The sequence below is a fragment of the Vicugna pacos genome, unplaced genomic scaffold, assembly GCF_048564905.1.
Source record: "Vicugna pacos unplaced genomic scaffold, VicPac4 scaffold_18, whole genome shotgun sequence".
Taxonomy (NCBI): domain Eukaryota; kingdom Metazoa; phylum Chordata; class Mammalia; order Artiodactyla; family Camelidae; genus Vicugna; species Vicugna pacos.
In genome coordinates, this window is record NW_027328739.1 from 3,088,037 (window position 1) to 3,106,515 (window position 18,479).

General features: G+C 32.1%; 1 long non-coding RNA gene across 6 annotated transcripts in view; it reads right to left on the bottom strand.

Moving 5' to 3' along the window:
* LOC140692861 (uncharacterized) overlaps positions 1–11,142 on the bottom strand; it is a 35,035-nt gene extending 23,893 nt beyond the window's left edge. For all 6 annotated transcript variants that reach the window (XR_012068468.1, XR_012068470.1, XR_012068472.1 and 3 more), the window contains exons 1-2: positions 10,886–11,142; positions 2,272–2,342 (exon numbers count right to left, since the gene is read on the bottom strand). This is a non-coding gene — a long non-coding RNA (uncharacterized lncRNA). The remainder of the gene's footprint in view (positions 1–2,271; positions 2,343–10,885) is intronic.
* Positions 11,143–18,479: the final 7,337 nt, after the last annotated feature.

Here is an 18,479-nt window from a genome sequence, read left to right on the forward strand (position 1 = left end):
TAGATAGATACATGGATAAATAGACAGAGACATGATGGAGAGGTAAAGAGATTAGATAGACAAGACTTAAGCAGGCTCAAAGATATGGGAAAATATTTATGTTTACCAAAGCGGAAGGAAAAGAGAATTTAATGGTAGGACATTGACAGATACAAACTAGTATAAATAAAGGAGAGAAGCAACAAGAATAATCTGCATAGGTCAGGGAATTATACACAATGGCTTAAAATAATTGTATGTTACAATCATTTTAATAATTCATAATGCAATAAAATCTACAAACTGGTAAAAATAACTATGCTTTACTTCTGAAACTACACAATATACTACATCTACTGTACTTCAATTAAAAATAAAACATCTCATGTGTAATTTAGTCCTTTATCAGCTGATAGAAGCTTCCTTAAATATTATTTTATTTTTAATCTTTACCTTTTATGATTACTGTTTCAATTTATTTCTTTTACTGCTATGAACATGTAACCAGTTTGAAGTATCTATATTTATTGCAACTGATTTCCTATTTTTCTCTCTTTAATCCATATATTATAGTAGCATTTAAAAACATACCCAAAGAAACAGTTGCAAATTTCTCGTGGTCTCTCCTTAGCATTTTGGTCAATGTTTTGCATATTTTTGCCATTTTATATTTCTTGGAAAGCTTCTTTTTTACACCTATTATAAGTTATCTCGGTTGTTTATTTTACCTCATTCAGGTATTGTTTGTCTGTTAAAGTCTTTATTTTCACTGTATCTCTAAGTGATAATTGTGTAAGTATTAATGGGTGAGACATTTTGTATTTTAGTATTTGAAAATGTAATTTTATTTACCCTTGGCCTATGTTTTCTTCTCAGAAATCTGCTGATAGCCTAATGGGGGTTCATTTGTAGATTATCATAACTTTTTTGGATGCTTTTAAAATTTTACTCTGTCATTGACTTGCCAATTTGCATATGACGTATCTTGAAGGAGGTCCCTTTTTCTTATAGTTATTGGTGTTGGCTCACGGACATGTATATCAGCTTCTTACACAGGTTCGGAAAGTTATCAACTATTACTTCTTTAAATAAACCATTAGCTGCCTTCTAAATTTCTTCTCCCTCCAGGATTCCAGTCTAATGTGTACTTCCTGAAGAAGTCTGATGGCTATTGTAGAATTCCCTCACTTTTTAATATCTTGAATCTCTGCCATCTCCTATCATTTCTAGTTTTGTATTGGTGAGTTTGCTAATCTCTCTTCCACAAAGACAGTCTACTTCCAATGCTTTCTGTTGCTTTCTTCATCTCATTTATTAAATTCTCCTGGTCCTCCAATACTATTTGGTTATTTTATAGATTCAGTCTCTTTGATAATGTATTCCTTATCATCATTTCATTTATTCCTGAGCTCACTAAACTGCTTTCTTAGTTTTGTTTTTTGTATTGAGATTCTGTATGACACCTATTTGGATTCTCTATTAGTAATGTGGCAATATACCATGACTTTAAGTTTGTTTGCTGCAGGGTTGACATTGTGTGTGTGTGTGTGTGCAGTTGCATGTGCGTGTTTGACTGTGTCTGTGTCGGTGACTTTGTGTGTCTATCTGTGTGTGTGCATGCCCTATAATGTTACTGTGATTTGTCATGGTCTTGATAAGTTATTTCTCTGATGACACTAAATAACAGATTTTGAGTTGGAGTCCTTGTTTTTGTTTTCTGGTTGTTTGCAATATTGCACAGATTTTGTTTTACTTACCTGAGCTACCTGTGATAATATTTCAAACTGGCACTTTCCAGTCACTATTTTCTGGATAAAGATATGTTTTCATTGTCACTTCTTAGACTTCTCTGGTAGTTAATGCCACTCTTGTCACTGGGACTGTGAACACTTCCTTTTATTTGATATCCCTTGAAACTCAGTGTACTCAGTGAGGAAACATGTAAAGACAGGTGGGTATTTGGAATCAGGCAAGTGCCTTTGCCATGTCCAGTATTGCAAGGTAACATGTCTCCACCACTGTGAATGGGGAGTAGGGACAGTGTCATGAATGTCTGAGCGTCTGAAGGATGGAAATTCTGTCTCCATTGTGGGTCCCTCCTAATTACATGTGACCATGAGCACTGGTGAACTTGGAGGTCGAATCTGTGCGAACCACTGTGACTCTGTTTCTACTGGGTTCTCTGAACTTGTGGACTAAGATATCTTAGTCAGTGGGCCTTGGTTGCAGACACCAAATCTGCTCTTCCCTTAGTTCAGCCTCATTTGTGTATTTTAGTCCATCAAACTTTACCTGTTCACATGCCTTCTGGATTATTGCTTTGTGTTGTAGTTATTTTTCTTCAGATGTGAATGCTTTACTGACTGTAGATGTAAGGGGAGAGACAAAAATAATTTAAACTTATGTCACTTTTAAAAGTATATACTTTTTCAAATGAAAGCTTAAATTCTACTAAGGACATTATAAGAACAGTAAAGAAAGTGAACAAATCACATCCCTTAATATCATAGAACTACAAAATATTTTGTTTTTCCTGGGGTTTTTCTTCAATGTTTTTTACACCCACATACACATTTTACTATAATATATCCATATAACATCTTTAAAATCAATTAAATTATTAAAATATTTCTCTGTGCTGTAAATATAGCCCTTTTGGTTTTCTAATTTATTACCAGTATCTTGCACATTTCTGTCTTCTCCATCGTTCTTCCCTGTCCCCACAGGAAACCACTACTTGGTACACTACACATATATAAGTGATTCTGTTTCTGTTTTTTTATGATTATTTCTCTTATATCTTTATTTTCCTCATTTAAGTGACAACATAGTGTGTTTTTCTCTGTATGACTTATTTTACTATGTGCAATAATCTCTGGGTCCACTCACATATTTCCAAATTGTAGAGTTTTATTTTTTAATATGACAATGACTTAGTATTTATTATGTTATCTATATCTCACATCTACTTGAGCCAATCATCTGTTGATAGGCAGTTGAGTTGTGCTTCTATCCCTGGCTACTATAAATGATGATGTTAAGAACTCTGTGGGTAATTTATCCTTTAAAGTTAATGTTTTCATTTTTATCAGATTTATAACAAAAACTGGAATTGTGGCTACATATAATGTTTCTATTTCTAGTTTCCTTAGCACTGTCCACACTTTTATAATAGTGGATGCATCAATTTATATTTCCACCAACAGTGCACCTGGGTTCCCTCTTATTGATATTCTTATTAATATTTGTCATTTGTAGAGTTTTTATTAAAAGCCGTTTTGGTTGTTGTGAGATTATGTTTCATTCTGGTTTTGATTTTTAATTTCCTAATGAATACCAACAATATGTTTCTTTTTATGTGCATGAAAATCATCCACATGTCTGTTTTTGAAAAGTTTCCATGAAGATCCTTCAACTGTTTTTAAGTTGGGGTCTTTGTTTATTAAATATTTTGTCTAATATGCTATATATATATTATGAATATTAACATCTTGTTGGTCTCATTGTCTGAAATTTTTCCTTCTATTCTGTCTGATATCATGTCTTGTTGAAGGTTTCCTTTGCTCTGGAAAAGGTTTTGCACATCACACATATACAAGAATTAGAATCCCTGTGTCACATAATACATCTATTTTTTCCTCAGTAAACTAAAAACTGTAATTGTTAGTTTTCCTTTATGCTTGAAATTTGAAGACAAATCAAAAATAAACATTGCTATGATTTATCTCAGAGTCACTTCTGCTCCTGTTCTTGGTCAGAAATTGTATAAATTTGTGTTTACATTTGGGAAATTAATCCATTTTTACCTCATTTTTTATACTTTGGAAGGAAGTGCTCTTACATCTTCATTTTACATGTACTGTCTACTTTTCTCAGAACTACTTGTTGAAGAGACTGCCTTTTTTCCATTGTATACTCTTGCCTCCTTCATTGTAGACTAATTGACCTTAGGTGTGCGGGTTTATTTTTGGACTCTTTATTTTGTTCTACTGATCTATGTGTTTCTTTAAGTACCATATTTTGATGTATTGATTGCTGTAGCTTTGTAGTATGTTATAAAGTCAGGGAGGGTAATGCCCACAGTTTTGTTCATTTTTCGAAATACTTTTAGAAAATTTGGGTCTTTCAGATTTATGTATAAATTTTAGTATTATTCTCTTTGTTTTTTGAAGAAACTTATGGATTCTGTGAGAATGAAAATTTGCTAAAAGAAAAAACCTGAGAAAAATACTAAAGTGTGGAGGATAAATCATGCAATATTAACAACAAATGGATTGCTGAATAATTGAAAGAAAAAATATATATAAAACATGACAACCAAAACAAAATCCATGGGGTATAGCACAAGCAGTATTAATAGGGATGCTTATAGCAAAATAATCCCACTTATACAAATAGGAAATATCTCTCTCTTATAAAATATAGTTACCAGCAAATGTTGTAGAAAATAATAAACAAACTTTTTGCTAGAAGGAAAGACAGCTGAAAGGACAGAACATAATTAAATAAAATAAAGATTAAAATAGAAACATATAATCAAACTAAATAATGCCTTTTGAAAGATAAATAAAGTTGATAAACTTTAACCAGACACAAGAGCAAAAAAGATAGTTACAGATTAATAAGCTCAGAGATGAATGAGAAGTTACATCTTATTTCAAAGAAATACAAAGCATCATAAGATGATACAACAAATTATATGCCAATAAAATGGAAAGCCTAGAAGAAATGGACAATTTCTTAGAAAGAACTAATCTCCAGAATGGAATGAGAAAGAAAATATGAACAGATTATCACTAATGAAATTGAATATGTAATTAAACCAAATCTTCCAAGAAACAAAATTACAGGACTACACAGATTCTCAGGTGATTTCTGCCAAACATTTTGAGAAGAGGTTTCACCTATACTTCACAGAGTATTCCAAAAATTTCGAGAGGAAGGAAGGCTTTCTACCCCACATTTCTGTATCACACCACTAGTAAAACTGGAACAAATACCTCAAAAAATTAGAGATTAAATACTACTGATAAGCATAGATGCAAAATCATCACTAAATTGTTAGCAAATCAAACAATATTTTCAGAGGATTATACAATATGAATAAGTCCATTTTTTTCTAGGGATGCAAAATTGATTAAATACCCACAAATTAATCAGTATGATACACCACACTAACAACCTGAAGAATAAAAATTATATGGTCACATCAATAGAGTCATAAAATGTTTTGACAAATTTGGTATCTTTTTAAGAATATATTTCTCCTCAAAGTGGGTATAAAGAAACATACCTCAACATAGTTAAGGTCATATATGACAAGAACTCAGCTAACATGACACTCACTGATTAAAAGCTGAAAGCATCCCCAATAAGAGAAGGAAGAAGACAAGAATGCTCATTCTTACCACTTTTATTCAGTATAGTACTGGAAATTCTAGCCATAGCTATCCAAAATAAAAGTAAATAAAATATAACTAATTAAGAAAAGGAGTAAAAGTATCTGTTTGCAGATGAAATACTTTAAACAGAAATCCTAAAAATGGTGCCACAAAATTTCTAGGAGTTATCAACGCATTTGGTAAAATTTCCGAATGTAAAATTAACATACAGAAAACTTGCATTTCTACACACTAACAACAAGCTAATAGATAGAGAAAGTGAGAGAAATATCACTTTTACAGCTGGATTACAAAAAACAAAAAAAAATCAAGAAATGTTTCCAACCAAGGAGTTAAAAGACCTGTTCTCAGATAACTGTATAATATTTACAAAAGAAATTGAAGATAATGCAAACAGATGAAAGGATATACTGTGCTGGTAGATGAGAAAATAAATTCTTTAAATGACAGTACTAGCCAAGAAAATAAACAAATTAAATTCAGTGCCTATCAAAATACCAAGGGCATTTTCAGAATTTACAATAAATAAATCTAAAATTTACATGTAAACACAAAATAGTTGAAATCAATTAAAAAAAAGAAAGAAAAGAAAACAAACTAAAAACACAAACGCTTTGACAAAGAACTAAGAGGGTGTATCACTGTCCCTCATTTTAAACTACAATTAAAAGCTACAGAATTAAAAGAATATGGTAGTGGCACAGAACAAACAGAATAATGGAACACAAAGAATGCTTCAAAATGAAATCAGACACTTATGGTCATTTATCCCATTACAAAAATTGAATATACAGTGGGGGAAAGGCAACCAACAGGCATATGAAACCGATCAACATCACTAACCATCAGAAAAATGCAAGTCCAGAACACAATGAGATTTTATGTCACTCCTGTCAGAATGACTATTATCAAAAAGATAACAAACATAAGTGTTCATGAGGATGTAAGAAAAACAACCATGATGCACTGCTGGAGTGAATGTAAATATGTGCTGCCACTGTGGAAAACAACATGGAGATATATCTGAAAATTAAAAATGAAATATATACCAACATTTCCATATCTGGATAATTATTTCAAGAAAATGATAACACTAATTAGAAAAGATAAATTCAAACCTATATTTACTGCAACATTATTCACAATAGACAGGATATAGAAGCATATTTATTGCTCATCAATAGATGATTGATAAAGAACATGTGTGTTTATAGTATATATATCTACCCAACTTAAATGCAGATTTATCAATATTTATATATACATACACACAATATATATTTATATGCACTATATATATGCACACACACACATAAAAATACAATGAGTTATTACTCAGCTCTAAAAAGAATAATTTCTTGTCATTTGCAACAAATTCGTAGATCAAGAGGGTAATATGCTAAGTGAAATAAGTCAGAAACAGAATGACAAATGCTGAATGATTTTACTCATATGTGGAATTTAAAACAAATGAACATAACAACACAGAAAAGGAGTTATAGTTATAGAAAGCAACAGGTTGTTCACAAGAAGGAGGGAAATGGGGTAAGGAAAAGAAAAAGTTGAGGGAAATTAAGAGAGAAAATTTTCCAATTGCAAATTAAATGAGTCAGGGACAAGAAATATACTGTATGGGTATTAGTAATTAACAATAAAACTTCTTTACATAGCAACAAGTCATAACTAGGTATATTCTGGTGAGCAGCTTGAAATGTATTAAAAACTGCAAACAGTATGTTGTGTAAGAGAAACCAACACAGTGTTTAGATTAAAGTACACTTCAAAAACAAGGAAACATTTTTATAGAAAAAAATTAGACTTGCAGTCAACAGAGGCAGAGGTTGGGAAAGGAGAATTTGATTAATGCACTCAAAATCTACAAACCTCCAGCCATAAAATAAACGTGTTGTAAGGATGTCCCATAGTAAAATGAAAATTACAACTAATAGTGCTTTATGTGCTAAATGAATGTTGTTAAGAGAGTAGACCATAATGTTTCTCATCACAACCAAAAGACAAGTTGTATTTCTTTCAAATTGTATCTAAAAGAGATAATGAATTCTCCCTAAAGTTGCTATGATATTTATTTCATGATACTTGTAAATCAAATCACTATCCTGTGCACGTAAACTTACACAATGTTTTATGCCAACTATATCTCAAAAAAAAGTGGAAGAAAAAATGGAAAACCAATGGTCAATTTTTCCCATGTCATTTCTCATGATTGTTTTTGCAGCAAGAAATCTTGAGTCATGATAAACTTATCCTAGGTAAAAATACTAATAAATAAGTGATTCTAATAAATTATACATAAAGATACTAATAAAATTAGTGTTTTGTCATGCCTTAAACTTTCTTCATGTTAAAAGCCCACTGCTTCTGTAGGCAACAAAATATCACTCTGTATATTCATCTAAGATTAGAGAATGGAAACAAATTGTAACCCTGGCTGCTTTTGCTGTGAGTGATAAAGTTCACTGTCTCTGACCGAAAGTCTCATCTCCACGACAGCATCTGTAATAAAGGAACCTGCTGGGTTGCTAAAAATCTCAGCATGGTAAAATCTCAGAACTCCTACAATTCTTAACTGTTTTGCAATGGGAATGCAATACTGACTAAGACTTGATTTTGGATAACAATGTGGTGTTTTCTCATGGTTGCAACAGGGGATGTGAGTATAATCCCTGTGATCCACAACAAACATTTTCGCTCAAGTGCTGGGCAAAGAACTGTAAAGGTTCTGCATTATTAGGACTGAGGACTGCTTTCAAAATGATGACTACGCTCACTCTATTCCAGGTAGTCCAAGGAAAGAAAGGTTATTGCAATTTCTAGTTGAACGGGAATAAGTCAGTGGCTCAGTTGCTATAAATAAGACAACGGCTGTTCAAAGCCATAATAAATTGTGTCAACAATGAGAATAAGACAAAAACAATTAGACATAAGCTTAAATTAAAAAGGAGACACAGTCCTGTGCTGGGCTCTGGGGACAGGAAAATGTATATACCTCAGTCCAATTCAAGGGTTCATTATAATGGCCCTAATATCAGCTTGGGATTCAATGAACAGGTAACAATTAGTATACTGGGAGAAATAAAAACTACCTATCCCTGATTGGAAGGAAATCTGGTGGCTCAGTGAAACTCTTAACTCACAGAGATTCTGCTAGATGCAGAGGAATAATTCACTGATGACTCAAATAAGACAAACAGTTGCTGCTTAACAATCCATTTTCACACACACACACACACAATGGTAGACATATTTGTTGTACTTAGTGGGAAGAATTCAGTGGGCAGGTCTCAGATAATAGTTTTCAAACACCAGACTACTTTTCTACTTTTGCCAATAGTCTAGCTTTTGCAAGGTAGAATACTACAGATGGACAAATAAACAATATTCTTATTTAGGATTTCTAATTTTGAAAGTAAACTGTAGCTTTTCACTTTTCATTATAGAACCTTGCTAATATGATCGTGGTAAGAACCACTGTCTGATAAGAGACCTGGAAACTAGCTGCTGAACCAGCCCATCTGAACCCCAGACTGCTAATGTAAGCAAAAACATAGCCACCATCAGAGTTGAGCTCACAAACTTAAAAGCTTGAAATTTCTGTTGTAGGAAAAAACCACTGCTGTCCAAAGTTCTCCTGCTGCAAGTGGGCTATTTTCTTCTCTTGGTAAATTTCATATTGGTGGGATGTTGCTACAGCTTACCCTGGCCCATTTGCCTTTTCTCCAGATTATCAAAGGCTTTCTTCACAACTGGTGACGCATTTTCAGGACTGAATCTTGCCATTTCAGTCTTATCAGCTGACACTGACTGCATGATTATGAGCAGAAGCCTTAGGCTCCCTGAACTTGCCTACAATTTTTCCAGCATTTCAGGGCATTTCACATTCTGAAAATGCTTCACCTTTAATTTTAAAATAATGGGAAAAAGTCAGAGTCTTCCATGAATATTTTATATTTCTAATATCTGCAGAAATTTGGTGTTCTTGCAGTTAGATAAATCTTTAATTCCACTACCCTCACTTCCTCCTACTCCACACATTTTAGATTGCAATTGGGTTACTGAATATGACCACTCCAACCAACGGGCTAGTACCTCTAAGATGCTTCCTGTGTGAAAGTTAGAAGGGGCACAATTTATGTGGGGTGTATAAACATACATTAAATATTTGCAATGGCACTGTCTCTTCTGTGTAAATTTCTGATTCTAAGAAGTAAATTAATTAGAAGTCAGTATAGTTATTGGTAAGGGGAAGAGAATCAACTATTTTGGGGTGGGTGGGTGATGAAGAGACAGGAAAAATTCCAGCAAATGGGAATGGAATGCTTTAGGCCTCTGGAGGCATGAATTAAGAAGAAAATAATACTTTTTCTCCTGTACCTACTTCCACTTACTCTCTTGAGTTACTAGTCCTTGGACTATGAAAAGAACTAGTTTGTGGTGAAGAGTAAAGACCATAACGAAATATTTTGAAAACCATGAGAGTTTTGTTGTTTCAGGAAAGTAGATTTTGCTTAAAGTCAACATGTATTTTTCTTTCACTAAATAGTAAAATTCTTCCTTTGGCATGTGCTGTGCTTACTTTGCTGGTATACAAGTTAGACAAGGAAAGTGGGATAGACAGAAAACATCTGGAGGAGGTGGTTTCTGTGCTGAGACTGGAAAAGTGTAAGTAGGTAAAAGGAGGACACACAACTTCCAAGGATGAGCTGGAGCAAAAGTGGTGAGGCTGGAGCTAAAATAGTTGACAAGCATTTGCCTGGATGTATCTCCAGATACAGTGAAACATTAAGATATGCCAAGGTAGTCAGATGCCAATTTATAAAGAACTGACTAAACTAAGTTGAGTTTGTGGGCTTAGAGTTGGAAAAGCATTAAGTGCCACCCTGAGGATGTAAGCTGGCCTTTGGCTGGAACAGAAAAGCAATATAAATTATTGACTAGAAAATATAGTGTAGAATCTTGAGGGCAGGGAATGAAAGCACCCATTCGATTGCTTTGAGAACAGCGCAAAGAAGACCATTGATAAAATTACTTCTTAAATTCTACCACGTGCTGAATGTGCCATCTGAGACTACATCATGTGACCTTTATGATTCCAGGGATGACATAATAGAGACCATGATCCCTGGGCCGATACCTGCATTTATCTACTGTTCCAACCTATCCTAACTTAACACTTTTAATACTTTCCAGTATGAACCAGAAACCATTTAGTACTTTTCCCACTCTCCATGTTTTAGTCTTATTCCAAATTCTTCCATTTTCTCTTCTTCCTTACAAGAAATTATTTAAATTTACTCCCATATTGTTTCATCAAATGATCATATCAAATATCTCTTTTTTTTTAAATGGTAACTTACTCCCCATTTAACTCTTAATTCTATTAAAAAATAAAAGGAAAATACAGCTACACATCTATGTTTATCGTTCAAACAAGAAATTGGCAGATATTTGTCGACATTTTTCAACATCATTTTAATCTTTGTTACCTGTATAATATGGTAATCCTGTGGTAGATCAGTTGTAATTAGGATGACGTTCATAAACTGAAGATGGCTGATGAGTTGGCCTTGAAAGAGAGGTAGCTGATGTATCAGCTATCACTGGCACTAGAATCCGTGGGTTGCTCCCAGGTTGAAGTTTATAAAAACGACCTTCATTGACAGATATGTTGTGATATCTATTTGGAAAAGTATAAGGCTCCACCATCAGTCCAAAATAATTGCTCTGTATGGGAGACAATATGCTGTACAGAGAAGTAGAATATTTAGTTGTAATGAAGTTCACAACACGGCCATTTGCTTCAGTTTAGCTGCATTGATAGTGCCAGTGGACAGTGGTCAACTCATTTAAAATAGCACGTTGATCCACTGCAATTTGTTCTGTTGGTCTAACTGACCTTGATGATGGAGGAGAAAAATCACCTCTGATAAGGGTAGTTGTATCACCAATTATCTGGGTGGTAGAGGGCCTTCTTATTAGAGGCATGTTAAAATTTGCAGTAGGTTAAAAAGCACTTTCTCCACTAGCGTTAGCCACAAAACCAGAATTATGATTATCCACATTACCCCCTGCTTTAAAGTGCTTCTTTTTGAAATCTTCAGCCAATGAAGATACCAGAGAATCATTTTTAATCCCAACTCTTCTATTTACTCTAAGTAAAATCTGGGGACAGCCTCATTTAAAATTTGGATTATGATAGAACTGCAGCTACAACCAAAGGTGAAAATTTTTAGTAATATTTTAAATCAAAATACAAGTCAAAAATTAGCCTAACCTGTAAATCCTCAGATTTCACGTTTACAATGCAAAGATAATATCATCAAAATATGAACATTGCTGACGATATTTTTAAGTTTCTTGTTTGGAAACTACACATTTAAATAGAATAGTCATCAAATTTAAGAAGGTAGTATTTGCAGTAATGGTTTATGCCACGTTTTAAAAGCAGCATTAATACCTTTATTTTGATTTCTGTTAAGATTCAGAGTTTCAAGCAAAGTTTCTCATAATTTTGACTTCTTAAGGTACTGTCGTCATTTTTTAGAAAAAATAAAGTATTTTAGCCTTAGTAGTTTAATACAATTTTCAAAATCTATCTTAACATTTATATTACCATAGGATGATGTACAGAATAAAATTTTATATATAAGTTACCAAGTGGTATCTAAAATTTCTGTATACCTTTCTTAAAACAGAGACTTCTTTTTCTTTTGCCAGAAAGTCAACTAGACAAGCAGATCTTTGAAAATTCTGCTGCACTTTACCAAACCCATAAAGGTTAAGCTGTCTAACTAAACTTTTCATACTTCCAATTTGAAATATTCTGAAAGGGGGCTTTCTTTCCAAAACTTCCTTCTTAAAGACATCTTCATCAATCACTATGGAAGGTCCATTATCACCCCACCAGATGGATTTAAGTTTGTCACTCGCACCTTTTTTCCAGAGTTTTCTTGGAAATGACAGAGAACGAAAATCATTATCTTCATCTGGTTCAGAGACACAATGTATGTAACATGGTCTTTTAATCAAGGATCTTTCAGACAAATACTGAACAGCATTTTCTTCAATCATAGTCTTCAAGTCCAAGTCCACAAGGAATGTTTGATTACACAATAGAGATCTACCGGGGTTTCCTGAACCAATTGGTCCATCTTTATGAGACACAACTTGAATTTCTGAAGAAAAATATGCCATCTAAAGTAACTTTATCTACAGCTACCTTTTTATTCTGCATGATTTTGAGCACTGCATCTTCAAATGCTGCTTTGGTAGGTCTGCACAGATAAACTGCTAGGCCATCACAATGGTTCTCAACCTGAGTAGCTGTGACATCACAAAACGACTGGTCTCCTAGCAACTCAAGTGTAATGTTCAGTCAGTGTTTACTTCTCATTTATCCAGTTAAAATGAAACATGTAGGATGTTTATTTTTATAGTGTGATCTGCAAATATTATCCACACAAAATCTTTTTAATAATTTAATTTTGGGGTCTATGAAATAAAACCAATATCCATCCTTTTGTACATAAATTTACACCAGATTGGGGAACAGAGTATAAATAATGCAGAAAATATATAAAATAATTTTAAATTTTGGAATTTACAGTGAAAACTGTTTAAAACCTCTACATAAAATTTATAACACTTTCATGATCAGTTGTAATTAAGGTGAAAAATAATTTGATTTGGAAATGGAAGTATGTATTTATCTGTGTACTTTACAATAAATAACTCTATATTCAAAATATTAGCAGAATAAATATCTGTTTATTTGGTATGTTTGTAAATAAATGGTAAATATTTATGAAATAAAATTAGGTTAAAATAAGCAATCAAATTTAAGAAATCCCAAAGGGGGGAATTTTTGTTTTAAATTTCATTTCATTGCTATAAGTAAAAAAAATGTAATTTAATATTCTACTTTAAAATTACAAAAGAGAACATATTATTGTATATTTACAAATGTTTATGTTTGCCATTCTTTCACTCAGAGGTTTTTCAGTCGCTAGAAGAAATAAATTTTTTGTCATGTTTATTATCCATACTCTTGTGGGTTCTGTTATGTGTTCCAAAATGATGTTGATAAATACATTTATGCACAAGATCCTTGGTTCAATAAGCAGTGCCTCCATTAAGGGGCAAAGAAATAAACAATCAAAAACAAAGAAACAACAGTATATGTGGTTTGGGGTGAAAAAGACCAGGCAATTCATTTTAGGTAGCAGTACATTTCTCAGTTCTGGAACAGTTGGCATTGTTAGTATAATACGGCATTTTAAGGCAAGTGTTTTGTTCACTAATTGTAAATAATAGCTATGTTCTGTATCAGTAAACTGAAGTAAATGCTGTTCTACAAAACTTTATATTTTTATTTAGTAATAAATTCCGTTAAACTGAAGCCAAATTCAAAATGAGTGATAAAATTTTTAAATAAATAAATGTACACTCAAGCTACAAAGAAAATTTTTCCTTCAGTATCTATAAATTCCATTCTAAATAAATATTAGCAACCTGAATTCATGGCATATTACAAGTATTATAAACTATAGTTAAGTTGTGTTTAGTCCTGATACATAAATATTATTTAACATACACAAATCAATATATGTGATATCATCCCTTAAAAAACAAAGAACTCAAAAATAACAATCTCAAAAAATGTAGGAAAATTATTGACAGATCTGATCATAACTATTTTATAAAAATATTCTTTACAAATTTGCTCTACAAAGAATGTAACTAAACATAATAAAAGCCATATATGAAAAAACCATGACTAACATCAATTTCAATATTAGCATACAGGAATGTTTTACTCTGGTCCAGTAATAAGAAAAACTAGCTCACTTACACATGTCCTAAATTACATTACTAGAAGTCCTAGCCAGAACAATCAGTCAAGAAAAATATAAAAGTCATCCTACTTGTAAAAAAGCAGTGAATTTTTACAGATGACATAATTATGCATAGATAGAAAACTCCATAGACACCTCCAGTGACTGTTAGAAATAACCAACAAACTCAGTAAACTTGCAGAATACAAAATCAATATACAAATATTCATTGCATTTTTGTATAGTAACAACACATTATCAGAAAGAGAAATTAGGAAAACAATTGTGTGTTAACTTATATCAAATAGAATAATATAGGAATACATTTGGTATGTGAAATAAAAGATCTTAACATAGATCTATAAATTTCAGGTGCAAGAAATAAAAGAAAACAAAATAAATAGAATGATATTCTTTGCTCATGGATTGTATACAATGTGAGGAAATATTCTAATCAATCTTTTACATATTCAATCTCTCCAGCACTAATTATTGAGGAGAATGTCTTCATTTTGTACTCTTGCTTACTTTACCATGGGTTAACTGATCATAGGTGTGAGGAATTATATCTGGTTGATCTATTCTCTTCTTTTGATTGGTGTCTGTTTTTGAGCCAGTAACATGTTGTTTTAATTACTAAAGCTTTGTAGGAGTGTTTAACATCAGAGAAATTTACACCATTAAATTTAATACTCTTATTCAAAATTATTTTGTCAACTTATGGTCTTTGTGATTATATATAAATTTTGAAATTATTTGATCTATTTAATGAAAAATTCTCATGGGTATTTTGATATGAATCACACTAAATGTAGATTCCTTTGGGTAGTATGGTTGTTTCAACCACATTGTTTCACATCGTTAACATAAGAGATCTTTTCATTTCTTTGGATAAATTTTAATTTCTTCATCAATGTTTTCTGTTTTTTTATGTATAGGTTTTCACCTTATATATTAACTTCATTTCTAGGTGCTCTTTACATAAATATATATAATTATATATATAAAATTTGTAAACTAGTTTCCTACACAAATACAGCAGGCAGAAGGCAGTGACAAGACATATTCAAAGTCATCAATAAAATAAAACTGGGTTCTAAGATACTTTATGAAGCAAGGCTATCTTTGAGAATTGAAGGAGAGATAAATAACTTGCACACAAGCAAATACTAAAAGAATTTAGCAAGAGAAAAAGAAATAATGAAAGATCTACTCTAAATAAAATAGAAGCAGGACACTATAAAGAAGAGAAAGGCATAATTAGAAAGGCAATAGATTCAATGACTTACAACAGAATAAATATTATGTTGTAAAACAGGACATTAAAATTTTTAAGTGTCACAGAGTGAAACAGGACAATACAGGGAGTTTTCTTCTTGTTTCTGTTCTCTGTAGGATGGATTTGAGTTTGTGTTCTTTTCAGCTAAAATAAACAGATATAGTACGGGTCAATATAAATACAAAACAATGTAACCATAAATCAAATACTAACAATGAAGTCACAAAGAAAAAAAAAACCAAAATAGTAAAAGAAAACTTATCAAGCCACAAGGAGAAAAAAAATTAACAAAAAGGAAATACCAAATCACCTGGGAAATGAAGTTCATAATGGAAATAAACACCAGTCTATCAATAATTATCACAAATGTTAATGGACTTAGTGCTTCAATAAAAAGATATATATTGTCAGATGGGATAATATAACAAGACCCTACATTATGAAGCATACAAGAGACCCACATTAGTAAGAGGAACACACATCAATTGAAAATCAGAAGATGGAAAATTATATTCCATGCAAATGCACTTGACAGGAAAGCAGGACTAGCAGTACTGACTTCACACAAAATAGAATTTACAAGAAAGGCCATAGAGAAAGATAAACAAGGACATGACATAATGATTAAAGAAGTAATACAACGTGAGGATATTATACTCATTATGATATATGCACTCAATATAGGAGCACCTAAAAGAAAAGCAAATACTAATAGATAAATAGAGAGAAATCCCTGGGAACACAATCACAGTAGGAGACTACAGCTTCCCATTACCACCACTGGACTGGTCTTTCACACAGAAAATTAATAAGGGAACAAAGATACTAAAAGTCATTATAAAATAATTAGAGATGGTTGACATTTTCAAAACAGTACTTCTCCCCAAAAGAGAATATACATTCTTTTCCTGTGCACATGGAACATTTTCTAGGAAAGATTATGAACTCAGGCACTGAAGAAGCCTCAACAAATTTAAGAAGATAATAATAATTTCAAGCAGCTTTTCTGAGTATAATAGCATGAAACTAGAAATCAATCACGGAAAACCAGGGAGGAAAATAACAGCATCCAGATTAAAAACATGGTACTAAAACAAGGGGGGTAGGTGATGAAATAAAAGAATAAATTAAAAAATATCTTGAGAAATATGACAAAACACTACACAAAGTCTATGGAATACAGTAACAGCACTCTTAAGAGGGAAGTTCAGAGTGACAAGACCCTCCTAAAAGTAGAAGAACATTTTGTAATAAATAATCTAATTTTCTATGTAAACTAATCAAGAAAAGAAGAGCAAACAAAACCAAAAGTCAGCAGAAAGAAGGAAAAAATAAAGATGAAGGGAGGAAGAATAAAATAAAGTTAAAAAATAGAAAAAAAATCAATCAAACTCTTTTTTGAAGTAGTAAACAAAATAGACAAATCTCTGGACAGGCTCACCAGCAAGAAAAGAGAGAGAACAAAAATAATATAAGAAATGAAAATGGAGAAACTACAAAGTGTACAACAAATTTACAATACATCATAAGGGAATACCATAAGCAACTGTATGGAAACAAACTGGATAACCAGGAAGAAATGGAGAAGTTTTTGGAAACATTCATCCCAGCAATATTGCATCAAGAAGAGATTAACCATTTGAATAGACAGATCACCAAAACTGGAATAGAATTATCAATTAAATAAAAAATCTCTGCAAACGAAATTCAGACCCAAATAGCTTCACTGAGGAAATTGACCAAACATAGAAGGAAAAATCCATACAATTCCAACTCAAATTCTTCCAAAAGATTGATATGGAGGAGTACTCCCAATCTCACACCATAAGGTCAAAATCAAACCGATAAGAAAACCAAAGACACTACCCCAAGAAGAATACTATAGGCCAATATCATTGATAAACATAGATGTAAATGTCCTTAAGAAATTATTAACAAACAGAATCCAACAGCATTTAAAAAAAAATCATTCACCATGAACAAGTTGGGTTCATCCCAGGAACACAAGGATGGTTTAACATATGCAAATCAATTAATAAATTATGAAACACCATATCAAAAAAAGAGAAGACAAAAACGATATGATCATCTCAGTAGATGCAGAAAAAGCATTTGATATAATTTAACACCTATTTGCAATAAAAGTTCTTATCACAGTGGGCATAGAGGGACCATATTTCAACTTAATGAAAACTATTTACCACAAACTTATAGCCAGCAAAATACTCAATGGTGAAAAACTGGAAAACTTCCCACAAAAACCTGAGACAAGACAAGGATGCCCATTCTCACACTTTCAATTCAATATAGTCTTGGAATTCTTACCCACAACGATCAGGCAAGAAAAAGAAATAAAAATTCAGACTGGGAAAGAAGAGGTAAAATTGTCACGATAATCAGACATGACACTATATATAGAAAATTGTAAAAGCTTCACAAAATATAACTTAGGCAATAAAAGGAAATGGGAAAGGTAGACAGAGTAATGTACAAACCATTTAGATTTCTTTACACTACCATTGAATCAACAGGAAAACAAAGCATAGAAACATCCCCTTTTATAACTTCACCCAAAACTATAAAATGTTTAATCAAAACTCTGACCAAGGAAGCAAATGACTTATACATAGAAAACAAGAAAACATTGATTAAGGTAATCAAGAAAGATTTGAAGAATTGAAAAGATACCCAATGGTCTAATAATTGAAGAAATACTATTGTTTAAATGGCCATACTGCCCAAGGCAATCCACAGACTTAATCGGAGTTCCTATCAAATTATGCAAAACATTTCTTTTTAGGAATGAAACAAATGATTATATGACTTATATATAATCAAAAAAAAATCCATAATTTCCAAAACAATATTGAAGACAAAGAAATAGGCTGGAGGAATAACCCGCCTGGACTCCATACACTTTTGCAGAGCTACAATAATCAAAACGACATGATATTGGTACAGAAACAG